Source organism: Mobula hypostoma, chromosome 20, assembly GCF_963921235.1.
Source record: "Mobula hypostoma chromosome 20, sMobHyp1.1, whole genome shotgun sequence".
Taxonomy (NCBI): domain Eukaryota; kingdom Metazoa; phylum Chordata; class Chondrichthyes; order Myliobatiformes; family Myliobatidae; genus Mobula; species Mobula hypostoma.
The window spans coordinates 22,392,196-22,413,940 of record NC_086116.1 but is presented as its reverse complement, the minus strand read 5'-3'; the positions used below and the strand labels follow the sequence as shown (position 1 = coordinate 22,413,940).

Below are 21,745 nucleotides of genomic sequence, written 5' to 3'. Positions count from 1 at the left end.
TCTTATAGTCTTATGGTCTCTCATGAAATCCTCACCAGACTCATTACACTGCCATGTGACCTTCTTAGGGCTTATTCTGGCTGCCTCTTGTCCCATGTGTTTCCAAGCTGTCCTGATGCATGGTCTCGTCATGAAACACTGGCCATTCCTTTGCCTCCACAGACGCTACCTGAACCATTCAGTTTGTCCAGCAGCTTACCCTTTCATCTTCTTCAAACACTGAATTACAATGGGCATATCTATGTATCCTTAACTGACCTCATGGTTCCAAAGTAATAAGTCATGATTCAGTTCAGTACCTTCTCCTGATCTAGACCAACCCTTTGCATTTGTTGGATTGGATCCAGGCTGTTGTATTTGCAGCTGATCCAGCCAGAGACCATGAAAGAGAAAAATAGTTAACATTTTTTCAATCTAAAAAGTTGACTCTGTTTCTCCTCCCACAGAGGTGGATTGACCTGTTGGGTATTTTCAGCATTATCTGTTTTTACTTTAGATTTCCAGCATCTGCAGATTTTTTTTTGATTTTCAGCCTACAACTGTTCTGGTGTGATGTTTATGGATCATGCAGCGATTGTATGATTACTGGTTGAGCACAGAATGTTTCATAGGGATGGTCAGACTTTGCATTTAAAGTTCTAAAGAAAGTGTTTGGAGTGAATGATAACCAATCAATGGTGACACTAAATAAAAAGAGATCCTCTGAGATAGAAATCCACTGAGATCCATTGAGAAAAAGTCAATTGCTGGCAGGAGATCAAAGAGAAATAAGCCAACGGACCAGCCCCTGCTACAATTAGTGTCCCTGAGAGGCTGAATTAGATAAATAGAGATACTTTAATGATCCCAAAGGAAATAACACTGTCACAGTAGCATTACAAATGCATAGATGTACAAATATACAAACCTTAGAAGAGAAAAAAAGAAAGAATAAAAAATAAGTTACCTCAGTCTAATAGGAGGAGGGTCATCACTTCCCTGGCTATAGGTTGACTCATTATAGAGCCTAATAGCAGAGGGTAAGAATGACCTCAAATAGCGCTCTTTGGAGCAGCACAGTTGTCTTAGTCTATAACTAAAAGTGCTCCTCTGTTCAGCCAAGGTGGATGCAGAGGGTGAGAAACATTGCCCAGAATTGCCAGGATTTTCCATAGGGTCCTTTGTTCTACTACAGCCTCCAGTGTGGAATAAAAAGACAAACAAAGCAAAATGTAAGGCAGCTGACCAAGGCAGATGAACCATGAAACTGTTTGGAAAATGTAAACGTGATCTCCACTTCAAGATGTGATTTGAAAACAGCACAAAGGAACACAAGTCTGGATGATGAAAGACACGTTTGGAACATGTGCCAGGAAGTTCTTTGAAATAAACTGATCAATGTAATCAGAGCAAACTTCTGCTCAAACTGTGAAGATTCTGGAGTCAATTTAAAATTGTGCTGTCAAACCTAGGTTTTCAAAAATATTTCAAACATCACCAAGCCTTTATGTATTCAGTGATTTAATGAAAATAAGTTTGTCAGGTACTCGCACAATGGCTTTACATGAGTAGAAATCTGGACATTTTATTTCTCTCTTTTTTCTTAAGTTATGGCAAGAGACCTAGACGAGGATGGTAAGGACCCAGATGCTGGAGTATCAGAGACTAGAATGGAGACACAGTATGAGACTGAAATGAGGACTATATTATAAGCTAAATGCTAGATGAGAGTCCAAAGTAGAGCTGCCGATTAAACACCTAACCTCAGTTCAGGTGCCCTTTAGATATAAAAACCCTGGCACCAAAACATGGCTGCCAATTAGTGGGGTGGGCCTGAGACTTTTAAGGGGTCACACCAGCTATCCATATTCCGGAGTGTTGGGCGTCCAAACTCCGGAAGCTGGTGTGGTCAGGTGCATTTTGTAACATAAATATTGTTAATTAGGCTGCTTTACAAATTCTTTCTGAATGCCTCCATTATTTCATGCAATAATGTTCTAAATACTTCTGATATGTTGTGAGAGTACCTGGCTCCATGTGTCAGCGAGTTTCCAGACTTTCACACCAGCAGTTGTATCTAATGCAACCTACACAAAATGCTAGAGAAACTCAGAAGGTCAGGCAGCATCTGTGGAAATGAATATACGGTTAACAGTTCGGGCCAAGGCCCTTCTTCAGGATTGGAAAGGAAAGGGGAAGATGCCAGAATAAAAAATGTTGGGGGGAGGGGAAGGAGGCTAGCTAGAAGTTGTTAGTTTAAGCTAGGTGGGTGGGAAAGATAAAGGGCTGGAAAGGAAGGAATCTGATGCGAGAGGAGGGTGGACCTTAGGTGAAAGGGAAGGAGTAGGGAACCCAAGGGGAGATGATAGGCAGGTGAGAAGAGGTAAGTGGCCAGAATTGGAAATAGAAGAAGATGGGAGGATTGGGGAATTTTTTTTACTGGAAAGAGAAATTAATATTCATGCCATCAGGTTGGAGGCTACCCAGAAGAAATATAAGGTGTTACTCTATCCACTCTACTAGTTACATCCTCAAAAAATTCTATGAGATTCGTCAGACATGATTTTCCTTTCACAAATCCATGCTGACCTTGTCCGATCATTTCACCGCTTTCCAAATGTGCTGTTATCACATCCTTGATAACTGACTCCAGCAGTTTCCCCACCACCGACGTTAGGCTAACCGGCCTATAATTCCCCGGTTTCTCTCTCCCTCCTTTTTTAAAAAGTGGGGTTACATTAGCCACCCTCCAATCCTCAGGAACTAGTCCAGAATCTAACGAGTTTTGAAAAATTATCACTAATGCATCCACTATTTCTTGGGCCACTTCCTTAAGCACTCTGGGATGCAGACCATCTGGCCCTGGGGATTTATCTGCCTTCAATCCCTTCAATTTACCTAACACCACTTCCCTACTAACATGTATTTCGCTCAGTTCCTCCATCTCACTGGACCCTCTGTCCCTTACTATTTCTGGAAGATTATTTATGTCCTCCTTAGTGAAGACAGAACCAAAGTAATTATTCAATTGGTCTGCCATGTCCTTGCTCCCAATAATCAATTCACCTGTTTCTGTTTGCAGGGGACCTACATTTGTCTTTATCAGTCTTTTCCTTTTTACATATCTATAAAAGCTTTTACAGTCCGTTTTTATGTTCTCTGCCAGTTTTCTCTCATAATCTTTTTTCCCCTTCCTAATTAAGCCCTTTGTCCTCCTCTGCTGAACTCTGAATTTCTCCCAGTCCTCAGGTGAGCCACTTTCTCTGGCTAATTTGTATGCTACTTCTTTGGAATTGATACTATCCCTAATTTCTCTTGTCAGCCACGGGTGCACTACCTTCCTTGATTTATTCTTTTGCCAAACTGGGATGAACAATTGTTGTAGTTCATCCATGCAACCTTTAAATGCCTGCCATTGCATATCCACCGTCAATCCTTGAAGTGTCATTTGCCAGTCTATCTTAGCTAATCCATGTCTCATACCTTCAAAGTTACCCCTCTTTAAGTTCAGAACCTTTGTTTCTGAATTAACTACGTCACTCTCCATGTTAATGAAGAATTCCACCATAAACTAGAATGGTTGGGGGTTGGGAATCAAATTAAAGCGGCTAGGTGTGAGGAGGTTAGTTCACAACAGAGGGATGGGAACCAGTGCAGAGAGACAGAGGGGTGTAAAGTGAGCGTAGAAGCAAAAAGTACAAAGGGGAAAAGTAAAAGTGGCAGGCCGACAAATCCAGGGCAAGCATTAAAAAGGGCTAAGAGAGTTGTAAAAGAGTGCCTGAAGGCTTTATGTGTCAATGCAAGGAGCATTCGTAATAAGGTGGATGAATTGAAAGTGCAGATTGTTATTAATGATTATGATATAGTTGGGATCACAGAGACATGGCTCCAGGGTGACCAGGGATGGGAGCTCAACGTTCAGGGATATTCAATATTCAGGAGGGATAGACACGAAGGAAGGGGAGGTGGGGTGGCGTTGCTGGTTAAAAAAGAGATTAACGCAATAGAAAGGAAGGACATAAGCCGGGAAGATGTGGAATCGATATGGGTAGAGCTGCGTAACACTAAGGGGCAGAAGACGCTGGTGGGAGTTGTGTACAGGCCACCTAACAGTAGTAGTGAGGTCGGAGATGGTATTAAACAGGAAATTAGAAATGTGTGCAATAAAGGAACAGCAGTTATAATAAGCACACGGTATTGGGGGTAAGGTATTGGTGTGGGTGGAGAATTGGTTAGCAGACAGGAAGCAAAGAGTGGGAATAAACGGGACCTTTTCAGAATGGCAGGCGGTGACTAGTGGGGTACCGCAAGGCTCAGTGCTGGGACCCCAGTTGTTTACAATATATATTAATGACTTGGATGAGGGAATTAAATGCAGCATCTCCAAGTTTGCGGATGACACGAAGCTGGGTGGCAGTGTTAGCAGTGAGGAGGATGCTAAGAGGATGCAGGGTGACTTGGATAGGTTGGGTGAGTGGGCAAACTCATGGCAGATGCAATTTAATGTGGATAAATGTGAAGTTATCCACTTTGGTGGCAAAAATAGGAAAACAGATTATTATCTGAATGGTGGCCGATTAGGAAAAGGGGAGGTGCAACGAGACCTGGGTGTCATTATACACCAGTCATTGAAAGTGGGCATGCAGGTACAGCAGGCGGTGAAAAAGGCGAACGGTATGCTGGCATTTATAGCGAGAGGATTCGAGTACAGGAGCAGGGAGGTACTACTGCAGTTGTACAAGGCCTTGGTGAGACCACACCTGGAGTATTGTGTGCAGTTTTGGTCCCCTAATCTGAGGAAAGACATCTTTGCCATAGAGGGAGTACAAAGAAGGTTCACCAGATTGATTCCTGGGATGGCAGGTCTTTCATATGAAGAAAGACTGGATGAACTGGGCTTGTACTCGTTGGAATTTAGAAGATTGAGGGGGGATCTGATTGAAACGTATAAGATCCTAAAGGGATTGGACAGGCTAGATGCAGGAAGATTGTTCCCGATGTTGGGGAGGTCTAGAACGAGGGGTCACAGTTTGAGGATAGAGGGGAAGCCTTTTAGGACCGAGGTTAGGAAAAACTTCTTCACACAGAGAGTGGTGAATCTGTGGAATTCTCTGCCACAGCAAACTGTTGAGGCCAGTTCATTAGCTATGTTTAAAAGGAAGTTAGATATGGCCCTTGTGGCTACAGGGGTCAGGGGGTATGGAGGGAAGGCTGGGTTCTGAGTTGGATGATCAGCCATGATCATAATAAATGGCGGTGCAGGCTCGAAGGGCCGAATGGCCTACTCCTGCACCTATTTTCTATGTTTCTATGTTTCTATGTTACTCCTCTACCCTGAGGGTGGCCCTATCATTGCACAAGAGGAGGCCATCGACTGACATGTCAGAACAGGAATGGGAACTTAAGATATTTGGCCACTGGAAAGGTCCGGTTTTAGCAGATGGAGCAGAGGTGCTCAACGAAGTGGTCCCCCAATTTACAACAGGTCTCACCAATGTAGAGGGGGCTGCTTGGGGAGCACCAGACACAATAGGTGTCCTCAACAGATTCACAGGTGAAGTGCTGCCTCACCTGGAGGAACTGTTTTGGGTGGGCCCTGAATGGAGGTGAGGGAGAAGGTGAATGGGAGGTGTAGCACTTAGGTTGCTTACTTAGGTAAGTGCCATTTGTGACAAATGGACAAGGGTGTCACCAAGGGAGCGATCCCTGCAGAAAGTGGAGGGCGGGGGAGAGGTAAAGATATGCTTGGTTGGCGTAGGATCCTTTTGGAGATGGCAGAAGTTGTGGAGAAGAATGTATTGGATGCCAAGGCTCATGGGGTGGTAGGTAAGGACAAGAGAAACTCTATCACTTTTAAGGCGGCAGGACGATGGGGTGAGCATGGATGTTTTGGAAATAGAGAAGATGTGGGTGAAGGCAGCATCAATGGTGGAGGAAGGGAAAACACATTCTTTGGAGAAGAGGACACCTCTGATGTCCTGGAAAGGAAAGCCGCATCCTGGAAACAGATGTGGTGGAGATGAAGAAAATGAGAAAAGGGAATATCATTTTTACAGGAGATAGGGTGGGAAGAGGCATGATCAAAATAACTGTGGGAATTGGTAGGTTTATAAAAGATATCGGTCAACAGTTTGTCTTCAGAGATAGAAGAGAGATCGGGAAAGGGGAGGAGTGAGTCAGAATTGGACCGAGTGAATTTAAGGGCAGGGTGGAAGTTGGGGGCAAAGCTGATGAAATTGACAAGCTAGTGTGGGTGCATGAGCCAGCACCAATATAGCCGGCAGTGTAGCAGAGGAGGAGTTGGGGAGCATTACCAGGGAAGGCTTGGAACGTGGACTGTCCTACATAGCCAATGAAAGGGCATGCATAGCTGGGGACTGGGACCCATGCAGGTGTCCTTGGCTGCTCCTCTAGTCAGGAGGAGGTGGGAGGAACCAAAGGAAAAATTATTGAGGATGAGGACCAGTCCTGTCAGACGGAGGAGGGGAACTAGTTGGTTATTTTATTGCAAATGAAGCTGAGAGCTTTAAGGCCTGCTGTTGGGTGAACAGAAGTGTATTGGGACTGGACATCCACAGTGAAAATGAGATGGGCAGAACCAGGGAATTGAGAGTTAGTGAGAAGACTGTGAGCATCAGAAGTGTTGTGGATGTAGGTGGGAAGGGACTGGACCAATTGGGATAGAATGGAGTCGAGGTATGAGGACACGAGTTCAGCGGGTTCAGTAGTTGTATCTAATATCCTGCTCTATCCATGGACTTATCTCTGTATTCATAACAAAGCTAGAACAAGATACATTTTCCTTTAAAGCTTTATGCCAATCATAACTAGCATTTGTGGGGCTGCTAATGTTCATTAAAAGTAAGTGAAGGTTAGCAGTCTGATTTCTTTTAATTCATGTTAATTAATATTAGTGTTTTAGTAAATGTACATCAGTCACGTGGATTGATTACTTTTATTTTCTCTGCATCTGTTTCCAACTGTCTTTGATGATCAGAGCTATTTGGAAACGGTGAAGTGGCTACTTCAAAGCACAAATCGCATGGCAGGCCCTCAAAGTGCTCCAGCTACAGAATTAAAGGCTGTGCTGCCAGGTATCCAGGTGTCAATTGCAGTCCAATTTCCCTTGGAGAAAGACAGAGACACGATGGCGTTAAGGTTGTTCGAAGCTGCATAGCCACAATGCTTTCCAAATAAGTAATGGCAACAGATTGGCCAACAATCGTGGGAGTAATTTACAGCCCTGACACTCAGTGGTACACTTGCAGCCTCCCACCAGCTGTTTAAATAGCCCACCCAGCTTTCCTGCTCATTGATTTGTTCTGCTGCATTTGGCAGCAGAATAGTTTGCCCCATATGTGCGACAGAGAAATAAAAAATAGAAAATGCGGGATAAACTCAGCATTTGTGGGAAAAAAGAGTCAATATTTTGGGTCTGTGACCCAAAGTATCACTGTTCCACTTTCCTTTAGATGCGGCCTAACTTGATGAGTTTTTTCTGTTTTATTTAAGTTTTAGATTTCCAGCATTGCAGTTTTTTTCATTCCTTTAAATTAGTAGAGAATAAATAAACAAAGTGCCTTCATACTAATAAGATTGTCTTTTGACAATTAAATCAACCTGGAATGCAAAGCTTTCATTGCATGCCGAAACCAACTAGGTATGTTTCCTTACAGTTAATTATAGCTGATTGGTTAAGGGTAATGGTAAATATCACTAGAGCCTGTTAATCCAAACACTGACTGTGAGTTGTCAGCTGAAGAAATGGGTATACAATCCACATTCGGTTCACGTTAGATGAACGTCTTGCATTAACATATTTGAGCACTTGGTGGTGCAGTTGGCCAAGTAACTGCATCTAAAGGGAAATGCAATTCATCAGTTCAATAATGTGAAATAATGGATAAAAAAGTGGAATTTCTGATCAATATAAGCAGATGGTATTATCATGAGTGCATTTTAGCCCTTTATATACTATTGTTTGTGATGGTATTTAATTTATATACAGGTGAATTAAATTAAATTAGACATACTCTTCCCAACTCTGTTCATGCATCAGATCACATCAAGTTATTAGAAAATCAAGTTTATTTGGCCTGTCACAGAGGTGGGCGTGAGCTTTTTGGTTTCTTAATATACAATATGCGGCACTTTTGCTGCAAAAATATTACAATTGTATCACTGTGTCACTCTCACACAAAGTCAATCAATACGATACAAAATTAGAGTGCTTCTTCAATAAATTACAGATTGCTGACCATAAAGCTAAATCACATTGTAAATATGATTTCACAGTTGATGATTTTATTCCTCTGTAAATAATTTAGGGGGTCTTAAAAATTGAAGTTTGCTTTGGCACACGTTATACTTTAGAATTATATATCTACTTGATTATTTGCTTTCAGACATAAAAGCAAAATCTAAATATAAATGAGTTAATAAGAATAACAGGAATTGGTGAATTGTTATGATTATGAAGAAGTACAGATTATGTCTTAGTTCATTTAGTTGATGGTGAATTTATGGACTGAGTAAAAGATTAGGGGATTAAAATTGGACTTGGTTGTACTCACATACACAGTGGAAAATAGTTGCTATAAATCCAGCTTAGAATCCCAGTCTCCTGCACTCCAAAGCACTTTTGACATATATTGATTGGGATGCTGTAATGATGCCCTCACTGATCCCTATAATCAGGTATTTGGTCTTCCGAATACAAATGCCTGTTTCAGTGCCCACATGAGAAAGTGGTTCTGCATCCAGCCTAACCAATAATTATGAAAGAGACAGCAGAAGCTGCCCACCAAAAGGTGGCCTTTATAGTAAAATAATTCACTGAATTCCTTTCCTCATCTGACACTCTCTTAGAAAATCCTCAAAAGGCATCTCAAATTGCAAGATGTCCTTGCTCTGCTTCCCTCTTCCCTCTGGGTGGCTGCAGTTCACTGTTAATATTCTACTGAGGCTGGAAGACCAGTTTGTTCCAGTCTAACCAGCAGGTTCATTGACCATAGGTCATCTATGTTCAAAACTACATTGGGGATGATATTGATGTGTAACTGAAATTACGTTTTGACTGGCGGCCCTGAGCAGAACTTTGGGAGTGTTGCATTAGCAACAATGTCACTTGGAGATGAAATTTTTAATTAATGTCCTTTCTGCTGACTTAGGCAGTTCAAGGTCCCATGACAATACTTAATAATGATTGGCATTTTCTGCAGATGTTTTCTCTTAACTAATATCACCAAAATCTAAAGTTTTTGCAAGTATTTGAAAAGATACGTAACCCATTAAGAAATTTTAATTATGCTATATAAATTCATCATCCTTCTCATTTCTTATTGATTTTCCCATTTACTATATTTTACCACATTAAAATTTTGAACATTTGCTGTTGGAGTTTGAATGTTGAGAGTGTGTCCGTTAATTGATACAATGAATGGACAGGGTGGACTAACATGCATGTGTGTGGAGAGAATGAGGCATTTTGCATTCACATTTGATTGAAGAGCAGAACAGCAGGAGAAAACTATCATGTCCTTAAACCCTTCAGTCAGTTAAGAGACACCGTAGTCATGTACAGTATGTTTCTGTAATGTTAAAGGATCTGCAGAATGCATATTTTTCTTCAACTAGTGTGCACTTTCCAGCCTCCTGCACTGCATGTGTCACTTTTTTAAAGATTAATTATAGTGAAGCTTCAGTGTGCTTCGTTATTACTCAAACCTCTTAGTTAAATCCTGAATATTTTATAACAAAATTTTACTTATTCCGAAAAAGATCTTGGGGTTACCTTGAAATTATTCTTCTTAAATTTCTACGTATATACCTGGTGAAGCTATTTGCTTTATGAGACAGCACGGTAGTGTAGTGGTTAGCACGACGTTCTTCAGTCCGAGACGAAGGGTCCTGACGAAGGATCTCGGCCCGAAATGTTGACTGTTCATTTCCACAGATACTGCCCGACCTGCTGAGTTCCTCCAGCGTGTTGTGCGTGTTGCTGTTTCCCCTGCCCACTCTTTTATGGTGGAGGAAGTCATGGCAGGACATAAAGCGATGTTGGGAATGGAGGAGAGGGGTGACAGTACGGGAGATTTGAGATCTCGAAGGTGGTCAGGATATTGGGGATCGAGATTGGTAACTGAAGGATGTTGGGTTGTGGTCAGCTGGGGAGTGTGGAGGTCACCATCTGGTTGAAGCTAAAATATAGTGCTGGGTGTGGAGAGACACTTGGGTAAATAACAGTGACATCAATGATTCTGAATGGGTTGTGAAGCCATACCTGCAGAACTGAACTTCTTAGATGTAATATTCGATATTCACAGTGTCTTTACACATATCTGGCCTTTATTTGTGTCAAACACATGGAAAATACAGAAGCAAGTTTGCATGTTTCAGAAATCAAGTCATAGGTGCTCCATTGATTACATAGTGATCAATTTTCCTCTAAAATTCTACCCAATTGTCCAATTTCCAGATCTAGATCTCATTTGATGAACTGAGGGTGTCACAAAGTTCAATAAAATGTGCATATAGTGTCATGTAGAAAAGTATGATTTTGAGTTAAAAACACGAAAGCTTGTATTTACCACGTTTATTATGTTTCATTTTAGTAGGTGCATTTTAACATGGAGAATCTTTAAATGGTTACTATGACATCTGGAAGTTGCTATGGTGATTGTAGCACAGCAGAGAACAGACTTTCATTAGCAGATCCAATTCCCAGGTTACAACATTTAATAGTGCAGTCTTTTAGGTTAATTTCCCACACAAAATATAACGAGCTCATGACTCATTTAGATTTGGGGAAATGGATGTGCCCTAGCCAGCCCTCGTGCTTTATTTCAATGAAAATGTTGCGTTTTCTCCAACAGATACTCTGCCCCTTCGCTTTTTTGTGTTATAGTACGGAGAGGTTAGTGATAATTAATGTCATCCTTTATGCGTGCACGCAGGAGTTAAACAAAGGCGATGTTTTCGGATGCTGTAATTCGCTGCAGGAATCGAAATGTTTCAGCCTTGCAGTTAATAGTGCAGTTTGGATGACCTCAAATTGTATCTGGGAGCTACTTAATTAGTTACCATTTGAAGAAAGTTGTTTTTTGTTGGCAGCTATAGAAGTGATGGTCTTCATTTCGGGTATCTTTCGAGCGCTTCGGGATTTTATTTAATGGTGGATGCGGAAGTGGCATTTCGAGATCCCAGAAACTAATTGAGCGTTCAAAGCACTGTATGTAGTTGTGGCTGGGAGCCAGAAGTAATCACAATAAATACATGATATCTCTTTGAATGTGTGAGGAAAAAAGGTATCCAGTCATCTGGGTTGTGAATCAGTATAGCAGCTTGGCGCCCTGTGTGTCAGAGTATTCATAATACCGTGACTGCAAAGGCACGGGTGCAGTCGAGAAAGTGCCTGCTGGTGAAGACTTACTACAATTGTTAGGGCAGTAAACTGATGCAGGGCGTGTTTATTTCTGACCTTTAGCCAGAGCAGTTGTTATTTATGTCTTGAGCCTTTTTGTCAGATTTTTTTTAAAAGTGCACGTCTAATTTTCTCTGATGCTTTGGTGTGGTATGACGCATCAGAGGAGTAAGGTGCTCACACAGCCTGGATTCGACTGCAGATCTTTTCTGACTGTGAAAAGGACTGGGAATTCTACATAATTCCACTCGTGCTTTGGGGGCCAGGTGAGTCAGATTTAACCGTTCACTTTGGAAACTTTGAGACTGTTAACGGTAGCAGACATAAAATGGAAGTCGAGACGAGAGACAGATGCGCATTTCTGAAATAATGCGAAGGTAGGGGAAATGTTCAGCTAACGGTAACGGCTGGGAGCAGTGAACCCTGTAGTCTTTGACCGACCATTTTACATCAATTGCGTCTTTTGTACACTTCCAGTTTCAAGAAAAAAACAATGCAGTTTTATCGGTGCTGTGTTTTAACTGCAGTGGTTGTGTAAATAACGCATCGCTGTTGTTACGTTTCTGCTGGGTAGGACGTTAACCGAGTAATGTGGTAGTACACAGCTTTGACAGAGAGAGTACAGTGAGCTACATCTCACGGTCTGCTGTTTTCTATAGTAGCAGCACTTATCACGTTTCAAGGGAAATAAATGGCATAATTTACACAAAGAAACTGCTTTTTTTGAGTTTCGTTTTTTTTGCCTTCTACAATGATATTCTTCCATTTGTGCGCAAGGTTTGTTTTAACACGCTTCGACTTCAGATTGTGACTATGCTTCGGAGACCAGTCCTCTAGTTTTGTACGTTCGTGCTTGCACCTGCCAACATAACAAAGAGCAATTATCCCTATGTTGTATGCTTTGAGTAATAAAATTAAGTAATCACTTGTGACAACAACACCGCATATAAGATGTATTATTAATTGAAGTGCTGATGGGAAGTGCATATATTTTGTTTATCAGCTCTTGAATAATATCTAGGATGAGTAAACACAAATTACCGTAAGCGTAAAGCTAAGGTTATGTTAGGAGCTAGTGTTTATAAATTGTTGAAGTAGTATTATATTTGGTTGTCCAACGAATCTGTGCAAATATTGTAACTGTAGTTCACCAGAGCGCGAGTTTGATAGCTGGTGATTTTTTTCTAATGGGTGCTTCTGGATCTGAGTTTTTTTTCAATTAAAATGTTCGAGTAGGGGATGATATATTTTGACTTTTATTGATTACTGAATATTTGGTAATTCATAAAAATGTTGAAAAATCAATAATACTTTGGACTTGTCATCAATGAAAGTCGTTCCTTGGCAGCCATTCCAAAGCTGTAGTATTGGATCTGGGGAGGTATAGTGAGAATCTGAGCTGTTTAGATCAGCAATGTGTATCATCCTGATTTCCTTTGACATTCACTCGTCAGAGTGAGTGACCCTAAAATGTGTCCCACTGGGAGTGTGAGAGGAAATGGGACACCTTCCCCACAAGAGACTGTATTCTGAAGGACCCTGTCCATATCCACAGACACACAGCAGGATAGTTCAAAATAAAACTGAGAGGCTGAAAGTCGTACCTCCTCAAGAAAAAAATATTGTTACATGGGGTGGGGAGGGTGGAAGGGGGAAAATTCTGCTACATGGAATCTTATTCCCAGAATCTTATTACTTATTGAGATACTGTGCAGAAGAGGCTCTTCCAGCCCTTCGAGCTGCACTGCCCAGCAATCCCCAGATTTAATCCTAGCCTAATTATGGGGCGATTTATAATGACCAATTAACCTGCTGGCTAGGTCTTGAACTGTGGGAGGAAACCGAAGCACCCAGAGGAAACCAGTGCAGTCACAGGGAGAATATACAAACTCCTTACGTACAGTGGTGGGAATTGAACCTGGGTTGCTGGTACTGTACAGTGCTGTGCTAACCACTACACTACCGTGCCAACTCAGTTGTCAATCTCCTTCTCTGGAAGGGTTACTCACAAGAGCTGGAGTGAGATATGAAATTTAGCAGCCTGTTTATGCAGTTAATGTAATTATTAATTAAAACTCAGGTATCTTTCAAAACAAAATGATTTCTGTTTTAATTCAGTTTATTTTATTCAGGCCATTAACAAATTGCAGCATTGCTGTTGGAAACTGTCTCAAGGAAATATTATCAGACAGCCTTGAAACCAAGTTTGATGAGGAGACAGTAAAGCTAAGAAATAGAAGTTGAGTTCGCCATTTGGCCCTTTGTGCCTATTCTGCCATTAATCAAGATAATTTCTCCCATTTACATTGGGGCCACTTTCCAGGACCAATCCCCATATCCTTTGATCCCTTTAATACAAGGGTTCCCAACTTTATTTATGTCGTGAAGCAATGTGATTAAGCAAGAGGTCTGTGAACCCCTGCTTTAATATCTAACAAAAAAAATCTCTACATCTCCTGAACTTCCTCAGCAAACGAGTCTCCAAAGATTTCTGCAACTGAGCGATGAAATTTATTGTCATCTGCCCGGAATTGCCAACGTCTTCAAGACTCTGACCTCTGGTTCCAGCAACACCAGCAATCCTTGTAATTAATCTGCCATGCCCTATAAGAACTTTGGTTTCAATGAAGTCACCTCTCAGTCTCATCTCATGACAGGCTACTGAAAGTTCAGATGGAAGCAGTAGTTTATAAAGGCAGGGAGTAAAGTATTGGGACAGGGCACTTAAGGGAGAAGTTCCAAGAGATTAGTCGAGCAAGTTGGGGAAATGTCCATCAATGGTGAGGAAAAGGAAATCTAGAATGAAACAAGAATTAAGGGAAAGATACCTTCTCTTAAGAGTAGTGGAGCTTGAGATAGTTACATGGAAAAATGTTATATTTTAGTCTAAGCTGCTCTGGGAGTCTGTGTGGTTCATTGAGCCAAGATGATACAGGATTTTGTGTGTTAAGGTCAGGCTCCAAATTTTAAAGAAGCTTAAGTTAGTTAATTTCTGATGTGTGGAAGCAGTTAGTTGTGGAGTAGTTGAGGACATAAGTCGGGGGTATGGTCAAAAGGATGTAACAGGAGCATGGGGTAGATTTTCAGCAGCTATTGAACTAAGGTATGATGAGCAATTTTATTGAGGTGTCAAACAAATGCCAAAAGATGAAGGAAAGGTTATGGGTCAGTCAAATAAAGTTTTGAGTAATAGTGAGGGAATTAAAACCTAATGATAAGGAAATGGTTTACAGAGGAGCCTTGTTTAAAAACTTTCATCTCTCCATGGCAGTCTGAGCAGGGATGACAGGCAGATGCACAAATTGGTCTGTGCAATTTCCCACAGAGGTTTGTGTCCACAACTCTGCATTGTTTTAAAAACAACTTGGATGGTAGGGTAAAAGTCCACATATTCAGATTTGATGATGGCACTGAGATGGGCTGCATTGTAGGTTTTTGGCAATATAATGAAATTCTTTAATAAATGATGAAGGGCTGGAAAAAGTAATTGCCCAAAGAATGCTGGCTTTGAGAGCAAGAGGGGTGGGATGCAAAAGGGTATTAGTTATGTCACAGCTGGATCAATCCTGAACACTATAAGTTAGGAAGAATGTATTGGCCTTCGATGGAGTTCCGGATAGATATTCCAGAAGTCTACCTCAACTCCAAGCATTACTCTGAGAGATGTGCCCTGGAATTTGGGCCAAAGCATTAAAGTTTGTTGAATTACTATTGGTAACCATAAGCTTACAGAGAAATAATGCCTGACTATAAAGAGTAACACTTGGGGCATGATCTTGTACATTGAAAACCAGCCTCTCGGGAGTAGAATGATGGTGTTTATCTGTATGGAAGCAGTGGCAGGAATATGGAAGTCTTCTGTAATCCTGGAAACAGGAGGAGGAATTAATTCTAGATCTATGCTTCATGTAAGTTCATAATACATTGCTTTATGTTAATATATATACCTAAGATATTATTTATTACAGTGCAGCCATAATCACATGGAATGTCACAAGTTCACAGAAAATACTCAACTTTTATTTGATTAGGCTTCTACAATTATAAATGCACTACCTTTATTGTGGATGGTGAATCTCTGAAATTCTCCACTGCAGAGGGTTGTGGAGGCTAGATCATTGGGAATATTTAAAGAGGATACAGATAAATTATCAGAAAATGATGGACTTAAAACTGGCACAGAAGAGAAGTTGAGGGTGTTGCCAATGAATCAAAAGAAGCAAGAGGCACTCAGATACATTTAAAATTAGGAAGAGTTTTGATAAGATGGATGGGCAAAAAATATTTCTTGTTAATAAGTCGATTGTGAGAAGTCATAATTTAGATATATTAATTTTGTTGGAGAAATACATTTTGTATAAAAATACTACTCATTTTGAGTCAGAGAATAATGTAACGGAAATAAAGGTGCAAGCAAAGATTGTTAATAGCCTTTTAAAGAGAAAATGGATTCCTGTTTGAGAAAGGAATAGAAAAGTAGATTTTAAGGTAATGAACATGATATAAAATTAATGTCATTAAAATTAATCTATTTTCTATCCAGTCTTTTCCAAATTATTTAGCACACTCTGCTGCAAAGCATCTATCAGATGTGATGTATTTAATAATTAGGATAAATGAGGACTTGAGGGTGCTTCATTACAGACATAACTGTTTGTGTACTCCAACATATTTGACTATATCCTGAAGAGTGCCAGTTTGTCTAACGTGGTGCTTTTGAATTATTTTAGTTAACTATTCATTTAATGGTTTGTGGCATTATAGTGTTATTGATAAACTTTAAAGCAGATTTCCTTTCGTCTTTTGACATTCTTGGGAAACTTATTGTATTAACTTGTTGCAATATTTATTCCCTTTCTTAGCCTCCACCCTACCCCCTCCCCCCTTGCCCTTTTGTGGCCCACTGGACTGGCAAAATTTCTTTAATCTTTTAGGAGCAAATCCTTAATACCCATATTAACTGGTGTTCTGTGCATGACGCCAAAAGAAACCAGAATATCAAGGGATTGTTCGAAGTTTATTTTCTGCTTTCACCAGATTAATGTGGTTTATATTTCCAAATGCAGTTTTGGTTGAAGATACCATACGTTTGCCGTTTCTACATTTTGAAGAATTAAATAATCTTGCAGCACTATTAATACAAAGGCTTTACGGTGATAATTCTCGTATAAAAAGAAACCATAATTCTGCCAGAGGTAGCAATTAAGTCTGAAGGACAACATTTTGGTTGAGGTAATTTGAAAGAAGTGTGATCATCTCTTGGTTAGAATAAATCATTTAATTAAATGGTAGTTATTTTATAATTATTGTTGGTGTTAGAATATTCATGAACAGTAATACTTTTACTATATAAAATTAAGCTATGTTATGAAGATGCATTAGTCTTGCCTATTGCTCTTAATGAGCTAATTAAAGTTTCAGATATTAGCAGGGGATTTTCTTGAATTCTGTATAAAATGTCTTTTTAAAAGTCTTCAGAAATGAAGAGTACATTGAAATAGTTTACTTGCAAAGTGTACAACTTGTGTGAATAGAAAGGGAAAAACTATTCAACAAACAAGCAAGAAAACAGAATAGCAGAATATTTTTTCGTTTTCTGCTTGTGTCATTACACCTTCCCCCTCACTTTGTTTTACCTATCACCTGCCAACATGTACTCGTTCTCCTTCCTTCTCTTTATTCTGGCTTCTCCCCCCCCCCCACCCCACCTCCCCACCCCCAGCCTTTCTTTCCGGTCTTAATGAAATGCCGACTGTTTATTCCTCTCCAAAAATTCTGCCTGACTTACTGAGTTCCTCCAGCATTTTCTGTTCGTTCATCAAGATATACAGCATCTGCAAAATTTTTTTTTTTAGTTTTTGGCAATTAAGAATAGATCGAAATTGGTATCATTACCTCATAAGTGATTGTATTGAAATCTGAACATTTATCCCTTTAGTCTCATTAGTGAGGAGGTTTCTTAATATGTTTCCTTCATGCTATTGATTATGCCGATAAAGTTATCCTTAAAAACACTTCTTCAGAAAGAAAGCCACTGGAACACATTTGTTCCATGTACCTTGTTGTCTATGGTTAAAGACCATTAGCTAATGCTATTCACATAATTAGTCTTCAACTCTAAGCTAAGGTGGTGAAAGAAACTAAATTAAACCACTTGCTCAAATAGGAAAATAATCCTTCTCAATTGTAATTCAGTGGCCGCATAAGTAGTCACTTCAGTGATAGAAATCTTAGTATATAAGTATGCTGCATTTGATATCTTGATGCAACGTTAATTTGTTTCACATTAATGACAGAATCATAAAGGTTACAACTCTGCTGTACTTTTATCTTCAGACATACCAAGTTATTTAGTATACAGATATGATGCTTGGTAGTTGGATGTGTTTGCAAATGGCAGATTAGTGATGGGAGTGTACTAAATCTAAAGGTCATGGACCATATCTGGATTACAGAAGAGGAGGTGTTTGCTGTCATGATTCAGATTGGGTTGGATAAGTCCCCAGTGTCTAATGAGGTGTCCCGTTGGCCCTAGTGAGAGGCTGGTGCAGAAATTGCAGGAGTCTTGGCAGAAGTATTTAAAATATCCTTCACCATGTGTGAGGTGCCAGAGAACTGGAGGATTGCTAATGTTAAATAGTTTGTTAAAGAAAGGCTCTAAGAATAAGACAGAAAATTACAGGCCAATGAGCCTGACATCAGTAGTGGGTAAATAATTAGACGGTATTCTAAGGGACTGGATATATAAGTATTTGAACAGACAGGGTCTGATTAGGAATAGTCATCATGGTTTTGTGTATGGTGGATCGTGTCTAACCAATCTTAAAGAGTTTTATGAGGTGATTAGCGGGAAAGTTGATGAAGGAAAGACAGCAAATATCTACATGTATTTTAGCAAGCCCTTCGACATTGGTCCAGGAGGTTCAGTCACTTGGCAAACGGGATGAAGTAGTAATTGGATTCAGCATTAGTTTAGTAGGAGAAACTGCAGAATAGGAGTAGATGGTTGCCTCACTGACTGAGGCCTGTGACTAGTGGTGTGCCGCAGTGATTGGTGCTGGGTCTGTTGGTGTTTATCATCTATATTAATGATCTGGATGATATTATGGTAAACGGAATCAGATTATTTGCAGATGGCACCAAAATTGGAGCATATTGGACCGCAAGAAAGGCTATCAGAACTTGCAGCAGGATCTGGACCAGCTGGAAAATTAGCAGAAAACTAGCAGGAAGGATTTAATGGAGACAAGTGTGAGGTGTTGCACTTTTGGAGGACAATTCAGGATAGGTCTTGCACAGTGAACAATAGCACACTGAGGAGTGTAGTAGAACAGAAGAATCTGGGAACACGTGCATATTTCTTTATAAGTGATGTCACAGGCAGATAGGGTTGAAAAGAGCTCTTGGAGCATTGAATTTCATAAATCAGGGTATTGAGTACAGGAGTTGGGATGTTATGGTGAAATTGTAGAAGACTTGGTCAGGCCTAATTTGGAGTATTCTGTGCAGTTCTGGCCATCTATCTACAGGAAAAAAGTATCAATAAGATTGGGGAAAAAATCAATAATCGTAAATTTTCTCTGTACTCTTTCAATCACTTTGCTAAAACATGAGGACCTGATTTAAATAGAAAAGTTGATAGGTTAGGACCTTATTCCCTGGAGTGTAGGAGAATGAAGAGAGATTTGATAGAGATCTACAAAATTATGAGGGGTATAGATGGAATAAATGCAGGGATTTTTCCACTGAGGTTAGGGGAGATTAGAATAAAACTATTTCATCTTTTACCCTTAATTTATGACTCGTCCTACAGTCTGGGTGTAGTTGACAGACTTGGCAGAATAACAGTTCAGCACAGATTAGATGGGCCTAAGGGCCTGTTTCTGTGCTGTCGCGCTCTATGATCTTTGAAAACAGAAGCATAAGCAATGAAAACTCCATTGTGGGGGGGGGGGGGTATTTAAATCCCAGCTGTGCCTGTCACTTAGGCTTGCTTGTGCTCACTGGGTGAGATTTGCCAGTTCTCAGCAGGCCACTTCGCATACACAGCCCATTACCTTAAGAAGACAAACCATTACCAACTTTCAGCTGATTGGGGAAACTGCATCCACAGCTGCCAAAGTGAGAAATTCTATCTTCGCAGCTCAAGGAAAATGCCATGTCAGTTTGCAGTAGTAATATTAAAGAGGGGAAAATATGAGAGAACATGAAGGGGATAATTCTGCCGAAATCCACAATCAGTACACACAGCTAACCTTTGCTTTTAGAAAGATGGCATTTAAAGCTCATATCAGCCCATGAAAACTTAGAATTTAGGACAACCCCAAAAGGAGAACTGAAATTCCAATTGATTCCTGGTACATACTGATATGTTTACTGCCAGCATACTTTAAGTAGTTTATCTACAGGTGAAAGTTTTACACTGGGGAAATGAAACTACTTCCTCACCATGACTGTGGTCCCCTGGTGGTGTCTCTCTATGTGCTGTGGCATCTATTTGTGGCAATGGATGACAGCAGATGAAAACAATCCAAATAACAAATCTCAAAAGGGGTTAAGAAACAGTAATGTACTCTGGAGACAGCACAATGAATTTTTATTGACTGCTCAAACTTTACTTCTCTGGCCAAAGCAATTTATTTCTGGATCCTTTGAGCTAGTTACTTGTAAAATGATGTATAGAGTCAGAACCATATCTAAGCTCATCTTGTTGAAACCTGGCAGAACTTTATAAATAAATTATTATGTATTGTTTTAAATTTGGGTTTATCATTAATTAAAAGTTGTTTATCATATTGATAAAATGTTTGTATCACTTCCAGATACATGTAGGTCTGTACATTGTGACGAAGGCATAACGAAGATTTATACTCTCCCACATTGTGGGATGAGTGTAAGATTTAAATAAATTCAAATTCACTTTGGAGCTCTTTATATTAAGCTCTCTTCAACCATAACTTCGCTCAACTTCACTTGCTCCATCATTGAGTTGCTGCCACAGCACTTTATTTATTTATTATTTCTTTCTTTTTGTATTTGCAGTTTGTTGTCCTTCGCACACTGGTTGAATGCCCAAGCTGGTGTAGTCCTTCATTAATTCTATTATGGATTTATTGAGTATAGCACTAGAAAATGAATCTCAGGGTTACATATGGTGACATATATGTACTTTGATAATAAATTTGCTTTGAACTTTAATAACAAATTATATAATTGCTGTAATATTGTGCTGTGAAAAATTATTGTCCAGTTCCTTGTACATTCTTTATCTCCTATGAGAACATTTATTGCATATTTCTTAGTAACTAATTTCAAAGTATACAAATAGATTACTCATGATTTAAATCATATTAGCTTTTTAAAGTACCAAATAGACAATTGTTGAAGAAACTTGACCTATTAGGCCATTTTAGTTTAATTTTGGTTGTGTTCAAATGTGTGCAGCTAATTTTGTCTACATTTGAAGGTAGGTTGTTATAATGGTTAAATGATTCTCTAGAAAAAAATACTGCATGAGTCACATTTGCATATCATCTTATTTCAAACTGGTTTGTTAAAAATAGTTCCAGCCTGTCATTCAGTGGTTAAATGGTGCATTGTGAAGAGAATCCAGGGATAGCTTTAGCTGTGTGCTCATTTAGCTGCTGGTGTCATCAGGGGAAGATGTGCTATTATTAGCTTGAATGTGCTTAGGGAAGTGAAAAGGAACTTTGACTCAAGTTCTCTCTTCTGGCTGATATCAGATAACTCCCCCAGAAAAGTTAACGTTTACAGACATTTAAGAAGATCAGGGGCAACTGTGCGGACCTGAATGGTCAAATGATCTTAAATCATTATTCAAACTTCTGCCATTCCCTGTATTGGGGTATTGTGTGGGGCAACCGTCAAGATAGCATCCTTTAAAAGAGGTAAGTGCAAAAAAAAAGAAAATCTGTATGTATACTGCGCCTAGTTATAGTTTTTTTTGTTTTATTTATACACGTCTTTGTGTTCTCATTGTTTATCAAATAGTTCTTGTGTTTAATCCACAATACCAACATTATCAGCCGTTGGCTCAATAGAGAATGTTTTCTTGCATTGAAGACTCCATCATAGTTGTCAGCTGTGCACAGTTTCAGATATTTATATTAAATAGTAGTCTTTTTCTGCTTTCACTGTCCTTTAACTAGAAGCAAGTGAAGCTTAAAACTGGAGAAACGAGGATTCAAATTTTTGCGGGTAATTCCAAAGGAATATGATGGAATAATTCCTTCAAAGGCTTAAAGTTAATTCAATGAGCTTTATGGACTAGGTATTTGCCAAATTCAATCTAGTGTGTGATTTATCTCGGGCCCCGAAGCAGTT

General features: G+C 39.8%; 1 protein-coding gene across 21 annotated transcripts in view; it reads left to right on the top strand.

Moving 5' to 3' along the window:
• Positions 1-21,745, top strand: part of anks1b (ankyrin repeat and sterile alpha motif domain containing 1B) — an 870,400-nt gene that overhangs the window by 809,298 nt on the left and 39,357 nt on the right. Inside the window, exon 1 of one of the 21 annotated variants that reach the window (XM_063072530.1) lies at positions 10,756-10,894. The exons of 16 other annotated variants lie outside the window; for them this stretch is intronic. The gene's annotated coding sequence lies outside the window, so the exon portion shown is untranslated. Of the gene's footprint in view, positions 1-10,755; positions 10,895-10,933; positions 11,668-20,914; positions 21,310-21,745 lie in introns of those variants that run through there. 4 more of the 21 variants (XM_063072528.1, XM_063072532.1, XM_063072529.1 and 1 more) reach the window with 4 other exon arrangements.